Raw genomic sequence first — 23796 nt, forward strand, 5'->3', positions numbered from 1 at the left:
TTTAATCCACTGCTTATATAGATTCTGCATACTTTGGGGTCCATTGACCAACCCAAACGGAACCATGGTCATTCCATCCAGTACCCTGAGATATTCGGCCTCGGAGGTCTCTGTAGGGACGTCAACCAGATCATCCTCTATCAGAGGAAATTCTTTATCTGCACTTCCATAGCCTACTTTATTTTCTTCCTCATCAGTTTCATTCTCATCTTCTGGAGGCTCTGCCTCGGCCTCTGTAGAGGCTCTGTAGGAGAAGAACAGATCGTCTGCCTCTGCATCTGCTTCTACTTCTGTCACAAGTTTTGACTTTGCTCCTGCCTCTAGCTCTGGCTCTGTATCTATTACTGTCTCTGTAACTGTACTGTCTCTATATTGACTCTGCTCTGTCTCTGCGACTGTCATGTAACAGGGAGAACAATACATCCATGCTTCTATTTCACTGTCAAAGGTGATTTCAGAAGTTAATTCTAATTGAGGTGAGAGATATTCACCCATGGTCAAGGATTTTACTTCCCTTGGCAGTTGGCTTACAGTGCCCATTGTTAGGGACTATGCCTCTATTTTCTTAGGAAAGATTTGCTTAACAGCCTCTTCATCTCCTGATGTACCATTTGTTACCTCGTTAGAGGATTCAATTATGACTTCAATGGATGTGGATCCATTGCCTTTTTGCAATCCATACAGCTTTAACACCGCTTTATTGGGTCCTCTACCTAGGGTTAGGGTCCCTTTGAACTAGTCTGTCCTGGCTCTTACTTCAAAAAGCCAAGGTCTTCACAACAACAGAGGGTATGAGGTCCCATAAGAATTTGGTTTGACCACCAAATATGTCAGCCAATAGTCTCTTCCTGCAAGGGTTGTTTTTACATATGGGAGGATGCCCAACGGTTTGACTCTACTTTGGTCTGCCAATCAGATAAGCCACTGTGTAGGTAAAATTCCTTGCAACCTAAGTCTTTCATGGTGACATCCGTCATTATGTTTACTGATGAGCCTCCATCAATCAAGGCATCTGAAATGAAGCATCCTTCTATCCATACACTAATCTCTGGGGTTCTAGGATCTAAAAATGCATTAGCCACATCTACTTCCTTTATAGGCTCCGAGGCCTTATTAGTCTTGGTCGCTGTTGAAGGAGTGATCCTTAGTCCACGCCTTCGTGTCAAGATGCTTTTGAATCTCTTTTGGCAGCTGGGAGACAGCATCAGCAACAACTGCCAGAATGTTAAGTTTGGTTTAAAAGTATCTAGGTCTTTGACCAAGTCATAATCTTTAATAGGATCCACAGGCTTCTCTAGCCGGCTGGGGAATGGGGCTACACCCATGTTCATCTTTCCTTTTTCTTCTAACAATTGATGCATCGGCACTTCTTCTATTTCTAGAAGTGCTTCTGTATCATCTATCTCTTGGGCCTCTGGTCCTGTACTGTTCTGTACTGCTCTGTCCCTCTGTAGGTAGGTTGAACTTCACAGTCTTGGTAGGAGAGTCATTTCCATTCTGAACCACTGGTTCCTTCTTTTTGGTGCGCATCACAGCAGCAACTTCCAACTCGACCAAATTGGAAGCAGGTTCTTGTACCTTCTGTTGGCTATCAGTCACATTTGCCTTTACAGGGGCTGGACTGGGACAGTCCTTTGCAGTGTGGCCTTCTCCTTTGCATCGACTACATAAGGGCTTGTAATCCACTGACCTTTTGGGATTTGGACAATTTGGTGAAATCTGTCCGTTTTCTCCGCATCTGTAACACTCCACCTCAGATCTCTAACCACCGCTAGACTGTCGTCCTCTGTAACCTTGAGAGGGAAACCTCCTTGGACCGAAATTAGGACCAAACTCTCTAGGCTTGGGTCCAATATCCTGTGTTGTTATTTTGGATTCTAGCAAGTTGAATCTTGCATTTTCATCCTTCTGTCTTCGTTCATGCATCTCTTTCAGAGAGCACATATCCTCTGTATGGTTATTCCGCAAATAGTAAGAACAGAAGGCTCTAGGAATGGTTGGTTTTCGGGTACATTCAGTGGCTAAATGACCCGCTTGATGGCACTTTCCACACCAAGTATTTGACCGCATCACATCTCTTCCGGCTCCTGCAGAAGTGGATATATTGGTGGTACTCACCTTCAACGTTTGTAACTGCTTTGTAATCACATCCAGAAGCTCTTTCTTGATACTTGCAAACTGAGTTCGATAAGTAGTCCTTCAAATTTTCACCTCCTGCAGTGCTTGTTGTAGGGTTTTGGGAAGCTTTTGTAATTACTGCATACACTGGTTGGGTAGATCCAGAAGGTCCTCTGTTCTGGTTCTGATTCAAAGCTCCTGTTGAGACTTGGGGTTGTTGATTCCAGTTGGTAGGATTCCACTGTTTTTGAATCGCCATTGGAGCAACTGTTTGAGGCCACTGTTGTTGTGGTTGAACCATCATCTGAGGCACTGTCGTCTGCGGTGACCACACTGGATTAGGTGCACTATACTGTGGTACTGTTTGCATATGGGGATAGGGGTAGGGAACTGTCCCTGGGACCGCATTTGATGGGTATACCATTCCAGGCATAGGAGGAGGTAAGACTCCTCTTCCTGGAGTCATTGACAGCCTTGCTTCAACTTCGTCATACAATCTTGCACCTTCCACTACAGCTTGCAGATTGACTGGTCTTCTCAATTCCACGAACTTGCAAACTTCTAGTTGTAGGTCCCTGAGAAACACTCCTTTCTGGATTCCTTCATCCAAATGATGGTTAGTCCATCTCTTCAGGATGGATTCCATTCGCAAGACATAAGCTTCTACTCTTTCTCCAGAGGACTGACTTAGGTTCATGAACTCCTCTCGCATCCACTCTTCAAAACCTTCATGCCTGAATTTAGTGAGGAAGGCCAACTTTAGGTCGTCCCATGTGCCAAAAGTTCATGCTGCTTGTCTCTCATACCACTGAAACGCCGCGCCCTTGAAAGTGGCAGGGAATATTGCTAACCAATGCTTAGGGGTTCTAGCATTGTTAGCCACATATGCTACCATAAACTCTGCTACATGAAGATCAGGGTCTTCATTGTACTCTCCCTTAAAAACTGGCAATGGGACTACATTTGCTAGCCTATCATCAATGTTTCCAAGAAAAATCTGACTAGGAAGGGGACGCCATGGGGACTTCTGTAAAGAGTGCTTTTAGGGCATCCAAGGAAGCTTCTGCTCTGCGAGCTCATTCTCAGCTTTGATTTTTTCCTTCTCTCTTCTCATGTACCTCTGGACTCGTTCTAACGCTTGCCTCTTTATTGTGTCATTCATCAGGGGGTTGGCTTCAACCATTTGGTCTGGACTCAACAGGATAGTATCCGAGAGGGCTTTAGTCTCTGATAGATTCTCTAGCCAACATCTCCTTTACTTCCTTCTTTTCAACATCTTTGAATTCAGCTTTCAAACCACTACAGAGGGGAAGATATTATGTTCTAAAAGTATTAAAACTCATTCTTCTTAGGATCATTGTTGCGTCATTATAATAATGCCAGCTTCTGAGGGTTTCAACAATGTTTGTTGTGAAAAACACTCTGTCTACCAACTTCCAGTGGGTTGCTAATTGAACAAACACAAGATTATCAGTGCACCAAGCATCCCATGTATCTTGTTGTTGAGCATCCACGAACAAATTTCAACTCTTTTCATTCTCGTCTTCATGAACCTCCACAGACCAAGACTCCTGAAGCTTCTTCACAATCTCCCATTTGATGATGTCTGGAAACTTCTCAATGAATGCCAAATCTTCCATGGATGGTCATTCTCTCTGTTTCTGCTCTTTAGTTTGTTTCCAAACAGTTTGCCACCAAGTGGCAAGTTTCTGCTGCTTCAACAGAAAGAGGAAATAGCCCACCACATAGAGCATGCATCATGATGGTGATATGTTTCCGCCATTGTGGGATGAACTTCTTGTGGAAAGTGGCTTTGATTATGAGAAATTCCAACTCTTTAGTGGACGAAGCAACTTTACAAACATCCATTGCATTCTTCTCTTCTTGGCAATGCCATTTCCTTCATTTTCAGCCTTTTCAGGTGCTTGTTGATGGCAAGATTCCCCGGTTGCACACCAAAAACATGGAGCCCCAAGAGGAACACCAAGGAAAAGGGAATTCTCTTGCAAGAAAATCTATCTTGTAACATCAACAAGCTTTTATTTCATTCTTTTTGATCATCAAAACAAAGAAAACAAGAATTCTTCATGCAACATCATAGTAGATTTCTCCCACGGATTTGATAGAATCAACCATATTCTTCAACATCTTCACAAAATCCATCAATATAACAAAGAACACAAAGGAATAGACCATCTTTGAATGGAAATACATGACATATTATTCATCTTCAATATCTTCATAGTTCTCTCTCTCAATCTCTCATATATAATCACATTGTTTTGATAGATTTGACTATCTTTGTCTCTCTCTCTCTCTCTCCATCAATAGTATATCATATTCTCACTACAATACTCTCATAATAACCCTCAATAATAATTATTAGGTCGTGTATGCACCTCCCAAGAGGTATGTCTGATATGAAGAGTCACCAGAGCCACTACAGTGTCTTTTCACAGCTCACTACTGTCACTGTCACTTAGTCTTCTCTTCAGTCTTCAACAGCTGTTTCTTCCACCTGTTTTAGCTCCTTTGAACTTAGATTCATCCTTTCCAAAGGTTAGAAAAATTTTCCAAAGTCACACATACATTCTATAGATTACTTATAGAAGGTCTACAGAACAGTACCAGAACAGCTACAGTACAGTTACAGAACAGAGACAGAAGCTCTACAGAAGATCTACAGAAGGTTACAGAAGGTCATCAAAACCTCATAACTCATACTCAAACCATTCCAAACTCTCAAAAACTATTCAATAAGATTTCACAAGATCTCAATCTTCATCAATCATCAATCCATGCTTCATATAGAAGACAATCAGAACAAAACAGAAGCTATACAGAAGGTATATAGAACCAATCAGAACCTATCAGAACATCACAAAACCTCATATCTCCACTGAAAATCATCATGAACTTCCAAAAAATAATTAATATCATCCAAAACACTCTCAAATACTTCCATTAACAATCATACATCACTCTAAATCCACCAAAAATCAATCATTCGGACCTAAAAAACAACAAAAATTAGTCAAAAATTCCGTCTTTTTCCACTCTCTAGAGCGCCTGATGAAGGCATGACTCTTGCTGAAGCCAAATTGACATGAGTGCTATATAAGAAGTCATCGAATGCTTGTGAGCATACATTGGAAGGTAGTTCAAGGTTACAAGAAGCCATTGCTTGTGTTGGAGCTCTGTTATGAGCTAAAATCAGAGTACACAAACATGGGACAGAAGGTTGAACTGCTGTATACAGAGTATACATAGCATATGCAACACTTTGGAAGAGCCTTGAAGCTCTCTGACATACTTTATGGACCTCATTGGAGCCTAGGATCACTCTAGAAGACATATGTATCAGTTCTCATGCCTTTGAGCTGAAATTCCTTGAAGAAAATACTCAGATCTGGAAGTGTAAACAGGCTAGAAACCTGTCTCAAAACAGTGGGCAGCAAGCATTAGCTTCCATTGAAGCATTACATAACACTTGGCTGGCATTTGTTATATGTATGACATGGGATATGTCTGCTGGAGGTTTTATGGATTGAGTTGAGCATTAAGTGATCATGGAAGTTGAAGTCTAAGGCTGGTAATTACTGTAGTGACATTGTCTAAGTGGTTGCAAGCAGTAAATGAAATCTATGACTTGGATTCATGAAGATAGGATGCCTGTAGTTACCCGAATGCTCATGTATTGAACCTAACACTTCAAAGTGAATGTCTGACATGATTTGAGGCTGTTTTGGAGCTAGATAGACTTTGGTTTACTGAGAAGTTGCTGATTGCAATCTGTAAGCAGAAGGTTTGACACTTATACCTACTATCTATGCACTGACTTGTGCCCCGTTGGTTATGCTTGGACTGCTACATGTATTAGCAGATGTCTATGAAGGTTTGGGACATGTATGACATATATACCACTCAGTTTTGGGCTTGAAATCACTGCTGGTCATTCACAAAATTACAGTTTTCAGATTGCATGTATGTATCCTGGTAGTGAGGTTGGAAGAGTTTCAACTGAAGTAAATACATTGCATCTGTATTGACTGTTTTGCCTACAGGTTAGGCCACTTGGTTGTGGGCTATTTTGGATTTTCAGTGGGCTGAAATATCCTATTTTTTTACTGCAATTAATTGCAGAAAACTGTCATAAACAGTTGTTGCTGGCTGAAGTCAGTCAAGTTGACTTATTGGTTTGTAGGTAGTCAGGCACTGTCTATAAAATGGCAAATGCAAATAGAACTGATAACATAGCCCAGATTGTGGGAGAAAAGCTTGATAGCAATAATTATGCAATATGGAAGTTCCGCATGGAGAACTTTTTGATAGGCAAGGGATACTGGGACTTAGTGACAGGTGTTGAGGCTGAACCTGAAGTTCCAGAAAGGAACCCTACAGCTGATCAAAGACGAGTGCATCGAGCTTGGACGGAAAGAGCTCGCAGAGTTTTACATTGGCTGTCATTATGTATCTCGGATGCTATAACACAATATTAGTGAGTTTGGGAATCTCCCAATTCCCATTTTTTGAATACTAAAAGGGTGGCACCCGGATAAAATTTCCATAAGTTTCTCAAAACCATATGATGTGACCTATCATTGGAAAGCGCTTGAAAAATGGAATCTATTGAGCTATAGAGCACTCGATTTGGAGTAATAGTGTTCAAGTTATGACAAATGCAAACATTTGACCATGTGTCCCAACCTTATGGGAAATTCCCATATTCCCCAATATGGTGTTCTATGGTGATGCAGATCATGATTTGTAAGAGCCCAGCAGATGCATGGAACATATTGATCAAATACTATGGCACAACCACTAGTGCCAGGAAGATACAGTTGAAGCAGAAATTCAACAACATGGAGAGAAAGAGTAGATCCATACAGTATTATGTCATAAAGGTTAAGACCATAGCAGATTACCTGGCATCTGTTGGTTCACAGGTTGAAGATGAAGATATGGTTGCAGTGACCTTAAATGGCTTGGGTCCTGAGTATAATTCTTTTGACACTTTAGTGTCTATGCGGGCTGAAATGCCTAACTTTAATGAGCTGGTTGCATTATTGATTCATGAAGAGGTGAAGCTTGGCTCAGCTACAGGGTCAAGCAGTTCAAAGAATAAGGATGCAATTTTTTACATGAATCAGCACAGCCGTGGTGGCAGCCGTGGCAAGGGTTATGGATCTGGTAGAGGAGGCCAGCAGAATGCATCCTATGGTAATAGCAATCAGCAGTTATCAAATGCAAGAGGTGGTGGAAATTTTCAAGGTAGGGGGAGATCTAACTCCAGTGGCAGAGGCTCATGGCAGCAACAGCGTCAGTCAGACAATCCAAATAAGGATAAGGATTGTCATTACTGCGGAAAGTATGGGCATATTGCAAAGGATTGTTGGAAGAAGCAAAGAAACCAGAAAGGTAAACAGCATGGACACTATGCTATGTCCAGTTAGGCAGATGACTCTGGTGATAGACTGTTTGCCATGCAATATGTCAAAGATAAGGCTACTGAAAAATCATCTGATGATACAGTGTGGTACATTGATTCATGGGCATCGAACCACATGACCCCTCATGGTGACTGGTTCACTGATATGGTGGCTGAAAAGCATGGCTATGTATGCATAGGTGATGACACGCAGCATGGCATTGAGCATAAAGACAAAGTGCCTCTTGTGGTTCATGATGGCAGGAAGAAAAATTTGCATGATGTCTTGCATGTCCCTTCAATTACAAAGAACTTATTGTCTATCCGGAGCAGAACTTGCAGGTTAGATTCAATAAGCATGGCCGCTTTATTGAAGAGTTTGGCAATGGCTGCAAGTTGATAGCTCATGGTCATAGGAATGGCAGAATGTTTACTCTTGATGCTTCTTTGCTAGAGCTGAATTCAACTATGTTTGCCCATGGTTCTGGCACTGTTAGGGATTTGGAAATATGGCACAAGAGAGTGGGGCATGTCAATTTGCAAAGGCTGCAAATTATGCAAAAGAGACAGCTGGTTACAGGTTTACCCAAGTTCCAATATTCAGATATTGGTCATGTATGCGAGGCTTGCCAGTTCGATAAGCAGTCACGATTCCCGTTTGTCAGGCATGTAGGACAAAGTACACGTCCATTGCAGTTAGTGCACTCTGATTTATGGGGGCCAGCTCATAATGTATCTATGGGAGGTTCCAGATATTATGCATCTTTCATTGAAAACTATAGTCGCTATACCTGGCTTTACATATTGAAAACAAAAGATGAGGTCTTTGCTGTTTTTCAGCAATTTAAAGCACAAGTTGAGAAGGAGTTTGAATGCTATATCTCTTGCTTGAGATTTAGTAGTGGTCGGGAGTATGTATCAAATGAATTTGATGATTTCTTGGCTGAAAATGGCATTCGTAGGTAGCTCACCTACAGCTACACTCCGCAGCAGAACGGAGTAGCTGAAAGGAAGAATAGGGTTCTGATGGAAGCTGCCTAGGGCCATGATGAATGAAAAGCATATGCCGCTTTATTATTGGCAGAGGTTGTTACGACAGCCGTATACATTCTGAACAAGACTCCCACTGTAGGTATTCATGAGATGACGCCGTTTGAGAGGCAGTATGGCTATAAGCTGGATGTAAGTCACATGAAAGTGTTTGGTTGTCTTGCTTATGTGCATATCCCAGATGAGAAAAGGAAGAAGCTGGATCCAAAAGCGCATAAGTGTGTTTTCATTGGGTATTCGCAGGAGAAGAAGGCATACAAATGCTATGATCCCTTTACCAGGGAGACTTTGGTGAGCAAGGATGTCATCTTTGATGAGATGGGCTCTTGGTATGGATCACCAGTTGTTGTGCCATCAGATATGCCTTCCATTCATGTATCTACAGTTCATTTGCAGCAGAGCACTACTATGACATGACCTAGTAGTCACACAGTATCCCCATGGACATGGAGATTGAGGAGCTCACCATCCACTGACACCAGTATGTTAGTGAGGGGGAGACATGATGTCTTGGATAGCAAAGGAAAAGAGAAAGCTACTGAGGATGCATCTAGTATGATGACACATGGTAGAATGACTTCTGGCTATGAGTCTGCTGATACTTTGGATAGCGAACTTGGTATTCCAACTGTCTATACACCTGGCACAAGGTAGAGCAGGAATATTCCACCTCATGAGAGAGGGGAATCGAGTAGTGCGCCACAGCTTAGACACTCGCAGAGGGTCAGATACCCTGTTGATAGGTTGACATACAGTGGCTACTCTGCAAAGCATTATGCTTACATGACAAAAGTGATGGAGATTAAAGAACTAGGTACATATGCTAAAGCAGTGAAAGATGAGAACTGGTATGTAACCATGGACGAAGAAATGAATGCCTTGGCTGAAAATAAAACATGGGATTTAGTGCCACTGCTCGAAGGGAAAAAGACCATTGGCTGCAAATGGGTCTACAAAATCAAATGCAAGTCAGATGGTAGTGTGGAGAGATACAAAGCCGGGCTGGTCGCAAAGGGATATGCCCAATAGTATGGACTTGATTATGGGGAAACATTCAGCCCTGTTGCCAAGATGGCAACCATATGCACTGTGATTGCCTTGGGTGCTGCTAAAGACTGGAAATTGCAGCAGATGGACGTTAAGAATGCATTTCTTAATGGTGACGTGGATGCAGCATTATGTATGCAGGCTGAAAAAGGCATTGTATGGGTTGAAGCAGGCTCCGAGAGCTTGGAATGCTAGGATTAGTAACTACTTGCAGAGATTGGGTTTTGCTGTTGGCAGGGCTGATCACAGCCTATTTACAAAGAAGACTGGTAGTGCTGGTCATATACGTTGATAATTTGATAATCACTGGTGATGATGACTTGGGCATACAATATGTTATGAAGATGCTGAAATCTGAATTTGACATGAAAGACCTAGGAGAACTGAAGTATTTCTTGGGCATCGAGGTAGTTCCAGCTGAAAATGGTTTATGGCTGATTCAGAAGCACTATGCCATGGAGATGCTGAAGAAGTATGTCATGGCTGAATGCAAACCATTGGATACACCTCTTGATCAAAATGTCAAGCTGGACATGAACATTGGGGCTGAAGTAGAGGATGTGACTATGTACAGGCAGATGGTTGGTAGCTTGATTTACCTGACCATCACTAGGCCTAACTTGAGCTATATTGTAGGGCTCATAAGCCAGTTTATGCAGAAGCCTAGAAAGCCACACTTGGATGCAGTTAGATGCATTATGAGATATGTTAAGTCCACTGTAGAGTATGGGCTGTTCTATGTTAGAGATAAGCCCTTGATATTAACTGGATACACGAATGCAGATTGGGCAGGTTACCCATATGATCGTAGATCTACGAGTGGATATGCATTTGGATTTGGTAGCAGCATGATTAGCTGGAGCAGGAAGAAGCAGCCTACAGTTGCTTTGTCGAGTACTAAGGGAGATTATAGGGGTGCTGCATTGGCAACATGTGAGATTTCATGGTTGCTCAAACTTATGGTTGATTTGGACATACAGGAAGATGCTCCAGTGAAGTTACTATGTGATAATCTGAGTAGTGTACTCCTGGCTATGAATCCAGTCTAACATGCCAGGACGAAACACATAGAGGTACACTACCATTTCATTAGAGAGATGGTTCTTGCAGGACGAGTTGATCTTATGCATGTAAAGACAGATGACTAAGTTGCGGATATCTTTACCAAGTCCTTGGGTAAAGATAAGTTCTATGGTTTTAGATAGCTGCTTGGAGTACAGATGCTGTCTTGAGATTGAGGGGGAGTGTTAGAATATCAAGCTATTTCATGTGTGTTTGACAACACAGCTAGTCTGGCTAGATCAATTAGGTACATTAAATAAGTCGGTTCTACTTCTGGTGTGAATAGTCTTTATGACCTTAGGTTGTATATGCACTAAAGTGTGTGTTGAATGAATAATGAGAAGAACGGAGAGAGGAAGCATGTTGCTTCACTCTGGGTTGCTCTCTTTTCTGCATCCATGAAAATGAATAGGAACAACTCAAGCAATTGCTAGAACAAGGCTATATCCGTCCTAGTAGTTCACCGTGGGGAGCTCCAGTACTATTCCAGAAAAAGAAAGATGGGACACTTCAACTATGTATTGATTATTGAGGGTTGAATCAATCAACGGTCAAGAACAAGTACCCTATTCCTAGAATAGATGAGCTTCTTGATCGTCTTCAGGGTGCGAAGATCTTCTCCAAGATTGATCTTAGGTCAGGTTACTATCAGATAAGGATCAAGGAAGAAGATATCCCAAAGACGGCCTTCAATACAAGGTATGGGCACTTTGAGTTCCTAGTTATGTCATTCGAGCTTAGAATGCACTTGCCACCTTCAATAGGTTAATGCAGGATATCTTTAGGCCATATCTTGATGATTTTGTGCTTGTCTTCTTCGGCGACACTTTATCTATTCTAAACAGGAAGAAGATCATAAACCCCAACTTCAGATTGTCCTTGAGACAATGAGGTCACATAAGTTGTATGCTAAGATGAAGAAGTGTGCATTCTTCAAACGTCAGATTGAATATCTGGGATTCATAGTATGTGTAGAAGGAATCTCAGTGGACCCAGCCAAGGTCAAAGATGTGCTTGAATGGCCAATACCAACATCTGTCAAGGAAATATGCAGCTTTCTTGGATTGACAGGATGGTATAGGGTCTTCATCAAAAACTATGCTTTGATTGCAGCACCTCTGACAGACTTACTAAAGAAGCAAACAGCCATTGCACGGTCAACTCCCGAACAAAATAACTTCGATAGATTGAAGCAAAGTTTGGTATCAGCACCTATTCTAAAACTTCCAGACCTCAATAAAGAGTTCAAGGTAGTAATTGATGCTAGCATACTTGCCTTGGGGTGTGTACTCATGCAAGAAGGTCATCCAGTAGCATACTCTTCAAGGAAATTGAAGAGTCATAAAAAGAATTATGCTACGCATGATCTAGAATTGCTAGCTGTCATCCATGCTCTAAAGCTTTGAAGACACTACCTGTTGGGTAACAAGTTTACTCTAGTAACTGACCATAAGAGTATCAAATGGATCTTTACCCAGAACGAGCTCAACATGAGGCAATGTCGGTGGATTGAAATACTAGAAGAGTCTGACTTTGAAATTATGTATCGACCAAGAAAAGAGAATGTAGTTGCCGATGCACTCAGTCGCAAGGCATTCTTTAATTCCCTAATCTTACAGAATCCATCAATAGCTAGATCTCTAGCTACAAAAGTATCTATGCAAAACAACCCTATACTTGAGCTAGCTAGAGAGGATGCATGCCATGATCCGGCCTATCAAACAATGCTAAGGGAGATCTCTATCAAGGATCAGAATCAAAAGCTGCATGCTAAGTATCATGAATTTTCTATCAATAATGGGCTTGTCTATTATAGAACAAGGCTGCGTGTACCAGCAAGTCAGTCACTTAAGCAGAAGATATTATGGGAAGCTCATGATTCCCCTTTTGTAGGACATCCTAGCTATGTCAAAACTCTTAATGCAATTAGGAAGAGCTACCATTGGGAGAGGCTCAAAGGTGACATTCTCAAATATGTCACCGAGTGTTTGTCTTGTCAATGTATCAAAGCCGAACATGTCAAGATGCCAGGGAAACTGCAACCGCTTGACATTCCCCAAATGAAATGGGAATTCATCAGCATGGATTTTGTTGTAGGCCTACCCCAAGTCCAGGGAGGATACAACTCCATCATGGTTGTGGTTGACATGCTTACTAAGGTTGCACACCTTATTCCATTAAAGACAAACTATAAAGCCTCAGACATTGCAAGATTGTTTATCAAGGAGATATTCAAGATACATGGGTTACCCAAAAGAATCATTAATGATCGTGATTCTGTCTTCACATCACACTTCTGGAGAGCTATCTTTGAAGCTATTGGGACTCAACTCTATTTTAACACCGCTTACCATCCCCAAATAGACGGCCAAACAGAGCGAGTAAATCAAGTCATTGAGTTTATGCTTAGGGCATACTGTTGTCGTGAGCCGAAGAGGTGGATTCAATACTTGCCTTTGATTGAATTTGCTTATAATGCTTCTTACCAACAAAGCATTCGGATGGCCCCTTTCCAAGCATTATATGGTCATGATTGTCGAAGTCCCCTAAACTTCTCAAATCCAACCTTAAGGGTTGAAGCTTCAAGGCAGATGTTGGAAGAGATGGATGACCAAATAAAGTCAATAAGACAGGACATCCAAGCTGCCAAGGATAGACAGAAGGCATACGCGGATTTGAAGCGTCAAGATAGAATCTTTGAAGAAGGAGACATAGTCTTCATTCGCGTACGCCCTAAGAAGAGTTCCCTATCCTTAGGTGATTGCAAGAAGCTAAGTCCAAGGTATTGTGGGCCATACAAGATCCTCAAATGCCTAGGACCTAATGCCTATAAACTGCAACTCCCTGAGAACCTAAAGGTTCACAATGTATTCCATATCAGCCTATTGAAGAAATATGTACCTAATCCTAACCATGTACTAGATGACCAACAAGTTGTAATGCCTAGTCAAGGAGTCCTTGAACTAAGGCCTGACAGGATCTTAGATGTTAGGGAAAGACAATTAAGATCCAGAACCTTGAGAGAATGCCTCATCTAGTGGAAGGATTATCCCGAAGAGGATGCCGCTTGGGTAGATGAAGGCACTCTCAACCATCAATATCCCCAGTTTATCTCGAGATGAGGACATCTCGATTCCTCCAAGGGGGAGAGAATGTAATAGATCCGTAGTAGAAATACACATTTCACATGAATACCCTCTTAGGTTGGGATAATTAGTAGGGAAAAATATTTTTCTTTTAAAAGTAGGCAATTTTTTTTATTATTCCCTCCTCCCCCTAGCCGACTGTCGTGTTGGGAGAGAGGGAGGGAATGGTGGATGACTAAGCATCCTTGTTGGATGCTTTGGAGGGAGGAGGCTCATGCGTGAGGCCATGCAGGTGAGGGAGGATCCCTCCCCTCCCCCCCTATTTGAACAGAAGGGCACTGCCATGAACGGGAAGGGAGAGGAATGAAGGGCTTCCAATTACCTGTGCTACTGCCGTAAGGATGAAGGAGGAAGTGAGGGCCGCCGGTGCAATCAACGAGAGAGTGCTGCCGCCTGAAGGAGGACGAAGGGAGGCTGCCGCCCTCTCAGCGACGTGAAGCTGCCACGCCCCCAACTATCAATCACCACGTGGAAGCTGCTGCATGCCCCAACTATCACGGCCCTAGACGGCCCTATTAAACCCCCCCCCCCCCCCCCCCCCCCCCATGTGGAAGCTTCTAAAGGGCCTTCTTAGCCCCCTTTCCCCTGGTGTTAATCCCCTTTCACCCCCCGTGTCCTAAAAACCCCAAGGCTCCCTTCTTATGCTTTTTGGAGCCTCACACACCCCCAGTGTCTAAACCCCCCTTTCCTGTGGACATCGAAGCCCCCTCCGTGTTTTACAAACCTTAAGCCCCTTTCCCGTGGATATCGAAACCCCCCTCCGTGTTTTACAAACCTTAAGCCCCCTTTTCCTTGACTTTGGAGTCACACACCGCCACATCCCCCCCCCCTCCCGCCCCCCTGCCCCCCCCCCCCCCCCCCCCCCCCCCCCCCCCCCCCCCCGTGTAAAGCATTATATGCCCTTCCCATAGTTGGAACCCAACCCTCGTGTTTTAATTTTCCTCTAGCCCTTCCTCATTAGCCTCGAAATCATTCCCCCCTCGTATTTAAACCCTTTCCTTGGCCTATGCAAAATACCCTTGGGCCTTGCTTTCCCCCACTCGCTAAAGGAAAGAGAGTGTTGAGGATCTTTTAACACCTCCCTTTCCCACACAAAAACCCTCGTAAGGGATTCCACCCATTTTCATTCCTCGTTTGAACGAGTCATTACAAGGCCATTAAGCCTTCCCCATGGCTTAATGAGTCTTAGTCGTGACAGATTTTGAAACACCCCTTTCGAATTCCCGACTCCAAGGAGGAAGCCTTCTAAAGCTGCTTTCGATGGATGGTGCAAGTTATTGCAAAAGAGAGCCGCGGTGGAATATAAAAAAGTTGTAAAGCTGCTTCCCCGATGGAAATGCCTCCTAAGAAAGTTCAAAGCGCAACCGCGGGAGGGTCGTCTCCCGGCATCCACGTGGATATCTCACCCCAACCCCAGGTTTTCCTTCCTAATTTTTAAATGTTGAAATTCAATCATGCAAAGTTAATTAGTGGATATAGGATATATTTTTGTCCTAGTTGTTCATGATGAAGGAACTTAGTCATCAATACTTTTAAATAAAACATGCAAATTAAGAAAGTATAAACACATTTCTAGCAAATAGCTTATGCATTAAAATGAATTATAAGACGAGATCATTATCCATTAAAATAGTATACTTCAGTTAAGCCTAGATGTATAAACTGCATCTTGCACTATTATTCCATATCGCAATGAATCATCATGGAAAGTGCAAAGCATGAAACGATTCTTACGATGCATAAACTCTATGAAATTATCGTTGTTAACTGCATAAATTAGCAAGAAAAAGGTTGTTTATTTAGCATGAATTTTATTTGCAAAGAAAAGGGAAGATTAGTTGAAATTAATCTAACCTATGCCTGACCTCAAACTGATAAGTTAGGATTGAAAAATCAATTTACACATAGTCAATGAATAATGTGGAAGTAATCTCGAAATTATCTTCTAGAGTTAACCAAATTGGCATAAAACTAAAACACCTAAGCCACAGAGTACTCGTTCAGAATAAGTTAAATTCCAAGAAACACCTATACCTTAAATACTTGCCCACATTCTTTGAATGTAGGGACAGTGAAAATGTAATTGGAAAGTGAGCTAGGGTTTGTTCCTAAGAATCTTACAAGATGAAACTTGGAAACCCTAGGTCTAACAACATCATCCTAGTAACCTAAAACAGATTGTTTCGTGACTCCATTGTCTCATAGTTCGATGTGACACTTGCACAACAAGTGCGGAGTCATATGATCTTGTGATTGGATCACAAGAGAATGGCCAAATTCTCGCAATGAGGTTGGCAGATCCTTACGCAAGTTATCTTGCAAGAGGATGAATACATTAGTATCCTTCTTGAGTAAGGAAGATTAATTGGAACTAATGACCAGTCGATAAACTAAAGTAACCAATGAACTTAAGGTTCGACCAAGTTGGGTTAATAGGGTACGCCCTAACCCAGGATATAGGGGATCTTGCCAAGTTGCAAGTCATCCCGGATTGAGTGCTGGATGCATTCGAAAGGAAGGATTCATTCCTTAGCCATTTTCCAACAAAAACGATCAATGGAAATGTTTGTGCTTGCTACAGATTTTAGAGCACTGTTTGGCTTTGTTTGATCAATGAATTAAAAGATAAATAGATATCTATACTTCAAGTTGAAGGCTTGAAGGGAGAGGCAACTTCAGTTACCCCTGACTGCCTGCCTGACCCTAACCAAGGGGGTTGTTGACCACGCTGGGAACATGGACTGAACCCGCCGTGAGAGGTCTCTCCGTTGAGTGCTACTTGGAGTAGGAGGACACTTGGGTGCCAGGGGGGGCTCTGGCCGTAAATCCCTCACCTTCCGGGCCCTGCAACAAGAGGCTAACGTGACTCCAGATTGGATCTCGAGGCCCGCATACTAGTCTATGGGCAGAAACTTGGAATAGTGATCCCTGTGGATTGCTGGATAGCCTTTGGGCGGATTGTGGATAAGCCTACGGGCTGGACTCTTTGTATTTCAAAGATAAATATGATGACCTGTTAATAAGGAACTTGTCTGATATTGTTTTTCTATGTCAAGTGATAAGATTACATGAAGAAACTAGTGCCTAACGGGTTAATTAAAGAAGTTGGCTGTTACCTGTCCAACTAATGTGTTAGGTAATTATATAACTAAAACAACTCGAGGAAAGTGTAGAGGATGGGCCATAGGTCCATCCTACGGATGGGTGGTCCTAGTTGGCCGGGAACTTTTCTCAAATCACGAGGAACAGTGGGATGATCGTCAAAGGACACGAACAACAAAAGCGTTGACCTAGAGTTATGATTAAACCCAATTTATGCTATTTTAGGGGAACGGAATGGGACTATGCCTTATGGCAGAGAGATTGAACTTTGCATCCCTCTCGTTTCCCATTCTCCTTGAACCAAGTGTAGCATGAATCCGCTTCGGGCCTGGCGTTTCTGCGTAAAGTAGTTCGCTTGGGTCCGACGCTAGTTGCTGTTAGGAAATGACCAATTAGGAAAACCCTAAGTCACGTCGATCCTAAGTGGGAACAGTGGGAATACTTCTGCTACGTGGCAGACACAGAAAGCCCTAGATCGCAAACCCCATAACATTCCATGGGAGTGCCGGGCGGAGCTTTCTAGACATCCTTTCCGATGGACTGCTAAGATGTGTCCTGGATGATACTAGTGGATACGTTATAAACCAACAAAACTGAATACCTAGTAGTCTTTAGCTACAAAATAAATAAATAGGTTGGAACTCTATCCTAACCTTAATTTAATATGAGTGCACTCTAAACTCATAAATGTCCATTAATTTAAATATGTATTTTGTGGAATCACCCACGTGCACATTAAATTAACTTGACGCCCAAAAAGGATAGGCATCCTCGTCAACTTCTCGCACAAGGAATTCACCTTGTGTATGAGTCTCGGCAAATAAATATAGTTTTACATAATCCACCGCAAAACCTCATGGAATCCATAGTGGAATAAAACTCATGGAATCCACTGTGGTCTCACGGAATCCACCATGGAATATGGCTCTTGGCATCAAGTTCAAAGTGAGCATGTGTGTTATTTTTTATGAGATGAGTAGTTGGTATTCATCTAGTGGTGATACATTGGATGATGAAGATGATAGTCATGTGCAGAAAGAAAAGAAAGAATCATAGAGCCTTAGTAGACCAGAAACATCATTTGGTACTATATCTATAGTTAGCCCTTGGTTTGGGAGAATAAGGAGTAGCCCCACATCTTCAAGTGGATCTACAAGTATTGCAGGTAAAGACAAACAAAAAGAAAGAGTGTCACATGATAATGATACATCTACTAGTCATTTGGGATTTGATGGACATTCTAGGGGTTCAAAGAGTTTGGATGATGAGCTTGGTATTCGCTTAGTCAGGACATTAGGTGTACCAAGAGCACATGGTAATGTAAAGGCTCCACTGAGTGATCCAGTGGTACGTAGGTCTAGTAGGGTCAAATATCCTATTAAGAGATTTGGTTTTGAATTTATACAACTCACCATTATGCTTATATGGTAAAGGTGGTTGAGGATGTTGAACCCACTTGCTTTGAGGATGCTGTTGATCATGCTCATTAGGATGCATCAATGGATGAGGAGATGGCTGCATTAGAAGCCAATATGACTTGGTATTTTACTTGGTACCATTGCCTAAGGGCAAGAAAGTTATTGGCTACTATAAGTGGGTTTACAAAATCAAGCATAATGAAGATGGTTTTGTTAGTAGGTATAAGGCTAGACTGGCTATGCAAAAGGCTATGCTCAAACATATGTCATAGATTATGAAGAGACATTCAATCTAGTTGCTATGATAACAACAGTTATATGCATGATTGCTAGCAACAACCAAAGGTTGGAATTTGCGGCAAATGGATGTCAAGAATGCCTTCTTGCATTGTGAATTGCAAAAAGAGATATATATGGAGCAATCAACAGATTATGAGGATTTAGAGTATCTCATATATGTGTGCACGTTTAAAAAAGCACTCTATATTGGGCTGATGGCCCTCTAAGATATTCCCAAATAAACAAGCAAGATGACTACGTGTAAAGCCATTGTGTTAATTAAGGATTGAAAGTGGATTTATACATTCTTTTTAACCCTAGATCAATAGTATAAAATACATCCTAACTCATTTTGAACTAAAACCCCTATTAAACATATCGAATCCAATTTGTTCAACATTTAAATCAGAGAAAGTACTGATATAAACTGATGCTGCCTCTCCCTCCAGGCTTTCAACATGAAGCATTAGTTATTTTCCAACATTAGTTCCTTGAGAAAAGAAGAACAAACAGTGTTTCTAAGTGTACAAACACAGGCACTCAAGTGGTCGTTTATACGGCCAACTGCTGAGGTATAATTCCTTCTCTCCGAATACATCCAGCATTCGATCTGGGATCAATTTCAACTTGGCAAGATCCCAAGGGTCTCGTAAGCTAAGTTGCTTGTTTACCCTTTATCCTTGGGTTAGGGTTTATACCCTGTTAATGCAAATTATCAATACTTTAGGTTTCCATATATTATGGTCAATAAATCCCTGGACAATCGTGTTGTCCTCACTTGATTGGTCAATTGTTTTCCAGGCAATCCATAATTTCCCTAACTTGGCAATTCAGCCCCAAGCAAGGGTGATGTAGCAAGATGACCATTCATCCTCTAGAAAAATTAGACTTGTACTTAGAACTCACCAACCTTATTCTAAAGAGCGGCAATACTACTTTGTGATTTAGATGCAAATCATGTGATGTTGCAACTTGTGGCATGAGATAGGCGTCAGCGCCTAACTTGTGGGGATTATACCTCTCTTTGTATGGTCTTCCTTGATCAAGAATACCCTTGATCAAGATAAGAGCTTGGGAGTCTTCTTGACCCAACCCAACCCTAAGCCTACTAGGCCGATAACATCTTGGCCCTAGGGTTCCTGATTCCCTTGCAAAAGTCTAGCATTTGGTCAATTGATCCTTAGGGTGAGAACCCTAGATCGGGCGTTTAGTTAACCCTAACATTCCGTGAACATGGGTAGGATCTTTGGGATCAAAAGTCTTAAATCGGCATCCCAAGTGCGATACTAGGCAGAATTTTAACATAATTTAACCCTACCTAGCACTTTGAGGTGATCGTCATATATACAATCTAATCGTACCTTTATGATTTTCATGTGAGCAACTCAACTATTCGCAAATTACTTAGTTGATTTAACTAACCCACGATTAGAGATGATCATCCCTTTTAAAGATGCAAATACTTCCTTCTAAATTAGCAAGTACTTTTTCCTAAAAGATGCAAGTAACTGCAAGATGAATGCGATGTATCATTCCATGCAAACATGAGATTTCAAGACCATAGACCTTCTTCTTCTATGCATCTATAAGATCTACAATGATCTTTTCTTTTCCTTGCCCTAAATTATAATGATGCAACAAAATCAAAGCTTTAATATTTTTAATGAAGTTGCATTCAAAATTTGATAAAGGGACTCCATGCATGAGCGAATACCATAAGTTCATCATTAAATTAATCCTTCCTTTAGCACTTAACCCGACTCAAAATGAACTACCATCGCATGCAATTTGCAAAGTTTCTAATTTCCTTTCCGTGCATTGCGACTATTTGGACATTATTCAATGGCCATCTATGCTTTATATTATACACGAATCATGGCTAGGAAATTACTATGTAAGTGCATTATGTGTTTATGCCCTATCTTTTTTCGCGATGCAACAAGATGCCTTTGCGCAACTCCATCTTTAAACTTATGCAATTCAAGAATGCAATTTGACCACAGAAATGCAAGCAATTGCAAATGCATGACATGCAACTAATTTTTGTAGTTCAAATCAGCAAATAAATTTCCCAATGTGTTTAAACTTGCCTAGGAGAATTAAACATGCCTAGTGCATCCTTTTCATGCGAAAGTAGTTTTAGGAACCTGGGCATTAGGAATTGGGGCATTGTCCACTCGCGTACTCGGGGTGGAAGCTCCCGTGTTGTGCGTGCCTCGCAACTTTTGCTTAGGAGCCATCGATGACGTAGATCACGACTTAGCAAATCTTTCTCTTGGCTCTGTTATGCATTACGAAGCCCTTCTGTCCAATATCTCCTCCTCTGCACAAGACACTAGCCTTGCTGGACACGGTTTTAGAAACCGGGGAAGGCACATGTAAACAAGGCTTATGGAAGCCTTAATGGAAGCTTCTAATAGAAGCTTCCAAGCCTCTGATTACAACAGATGACGTGGAGAGAGAAAATGATGGAGGAGATGATGATGAGGATGAAGATGAAGGAGAGGAAGAGGATGATGATTATGATGATGATGGCGATGGTGATGACGATGATGGTGCAGCCTCGTGGCGGCAGCTTGCGACGTGGCATTCCTGGCACTGATGGTGGCAGCAGCAACCTGCACAAAGTCCTCCTCTCCTCCCTCCCCTCTAGCTTTGGGGGGGGGGGGGGGGGTTTCTTATAGGTCTAAGGGGGGAGAGTAGCCACACAAGTGGCGGGTGCATGCCTCCTCCCTCCCCCATGCTCTCCTACTCCACACCCACTCCTCTCACACTCCCTCTCCCCCGCCATGCAATGGCTGAAGGGGAGAGGAGTTTATCCATAATTTGTTTTTCCAAAATTTCATTATCTTTTTGCCCCAAGAAGGGGTGTTCCCGCATGGAACTACGGCTTTTGAGCCACGACCTCTTATACACAATGCGGGCTGGAGTTTGCTAGTGCACGCGGAGGGAGTACTCAGCCCAAAATTTTTATTGTTGCGGGAGATTACTTTAGAATGCTTTTGCATGAGATTTGTGGAGTCCAAGATCATTAATATTTCGTGTGGAAATATTACATTCTCTCCCCCTTAGAGGAATCGAGATGTCCTCATCTCGAGAAGAACTGGGGGTATTGTTGGTTGAGAGTGTTTTCATCCATCCAAGTGGCATCCTCTTCGGGATAATCTTTCCACTGGACGAGGTATTCTCTCAAGGTTTTGGATCTCAAATGCCTCTCCCTAACATCTAAGATTCTGTCGGGCCGTAGCTCAAGGACTCCTTGGCTAGGTATTACAACTTGTTGATCATCAAGCACGTGACTAGGGTTAGGCACATACTTTTTCAATAGACTTATCTGGAATACATTATGAACTTTTAGGTTTTCGGGGAGTTGAAGTCTGTAAGCATTGGGCCCTAGGCACTTGAGAATCTTGTAAGGTCCACAATACCTTGGACTTAGCTTTTTGCATTCACCCAAGGATAGGGAACTCTTCTTTGGATGTATGCGAATGACGACCATATCACCTTCAACAAAGGATCTGTCTTGATGTTTCAAGTCCACGTATGCCTTTTGTCTGTCCTTGGCAGCTTGTATGTCCTATCTTATTGACTTGATTTGGTCATCTATGTCTTCCAGCATCTGCTTTGAAGCTTCAACCCTCAAGGTTGGATCCGAAAAGTTTAAAGGACTATAGCAATCATGCCCATACAATGCTTGGAAACGGGTCATCTGAATGCTTTGTTGGTAAGAAGCATTGTAGGCAAACTCTACTACTGGTAAATATTGAATCCACTTTTTGGGTTTGCGACAATAGTGTGCCCTAAGCATATCTTCAATGACTTGGTTGACTCATTCTGTTTGACCATCAGTTTGGGGATGATAAGTTGTACTGAAACAGAGTTGAGTCCCAATGGCCTTCAAGATAGCCCTTCAGAAGTGTGATGTGAAGAGAGAGTCATGATCACTAATGATTCTTCTAGGTAACCCATGTAGTTTGAAAATCTCCTTAATGAATAACCTTGCGATGTTTGAGGCTTTATAGTTTGTCTTAACAGGGATAAGATGTGCAACCTTGGTGAGCATATCTACCATGACCATAATGGAGTTGTATCCTCCTTGAACTTGGGGCAGGCCAACATCAAAATCTATACTAAGGAATTCCCATTTCATTTGGGGAATGTCAAGTGGTTGCAATTTCCTTGGCATTTTGACATGTTCGGCCTTAATGTGTTGTCAAGACAAACATTCCATGATATATTTGAGAATGTCACCTTTGAGCCTATCCCAATAATAGCTCTTTCTGACCACATTGAGGGTCTTGACATAGCCAGGATGTCCTGAGAAAGGGGAGTCATGGGCTTCCCAAAGTATCTTCTGCTTGAGTGATTGGCTTGCCGGTATACATAATCTTGTCCTATAGTAGACAAGTCCACTATTCATAGAGAATTTTTGATACTTTGTTTGTAGCTTCGGGTCTTGATCCTTGATGGGGATCTCCCTTAGCAATTTCTGATAGGTTGGGTCATGCCATGCCTCTTCTCTAGCTAGCTCAAGAATTGGGTTGTTTGGCATGGATACCTTTGTGGCTAGAGATTTTGCTGTTGATGGATCTTGCAAAATCAAAGAATTCAGAAATGCCTTGCGACTGAGTGCATCGGCAATTGCATTCTCCTTTCCAGGCCGGTATTTAATTTCAAAATCATATTCTTCTAGCACTTCAATCCATTGATGTTGCCTCATATTGAGCTCATTTTGGGCAAAAATCCATTTAAAACTTTTGTGGTTGTCACTAAGGTAAATTTTTTACCCAACAAGTAGTGTCTCCAAAGTTTGAGAGCATGGATAATAGCCAATAGCTCCAGATCATGGGTAGCATAGTTCCTTTCATGGTTCTTCAGTTTCCTTGAAGAGTATACTACGGGATGACCTTCTTGCATAAGCACACATCCTAAGGCAAATGTGCTAGCATCAGTTATCACTTCAAACTCCTTTCTAAGATCACGAAGTTTCAAGATGGGTGCTGATACCAAGCTTTGCTTTAGTTTGTCAAAGTTGGACTGTTCAGCAAGTGACCATACAATTGATACTTGCTTCTTTAGTAGATTAGTCAGAGGCGCTGCAATCAAAGCATAGTTTTTGATAAAGACCATGTACCATCCTGTCAAT

This window comes from Lygodium microphyllum, chromosome 9, assembly GCF_053477565.2.
Source record: "Lygodium microphyllum isolate KBCC chromosome 9, Lygodium_microphyllum_v1.1.10, whole genome shotgun sequence".
Taxonomy (NCBI): Eukaryota; Viridiplantae; Streptophyta; class Polypodiopsida; order Schizaeales; family Lygodiaceae; genus Lygodium; species Lygodium microphyllum.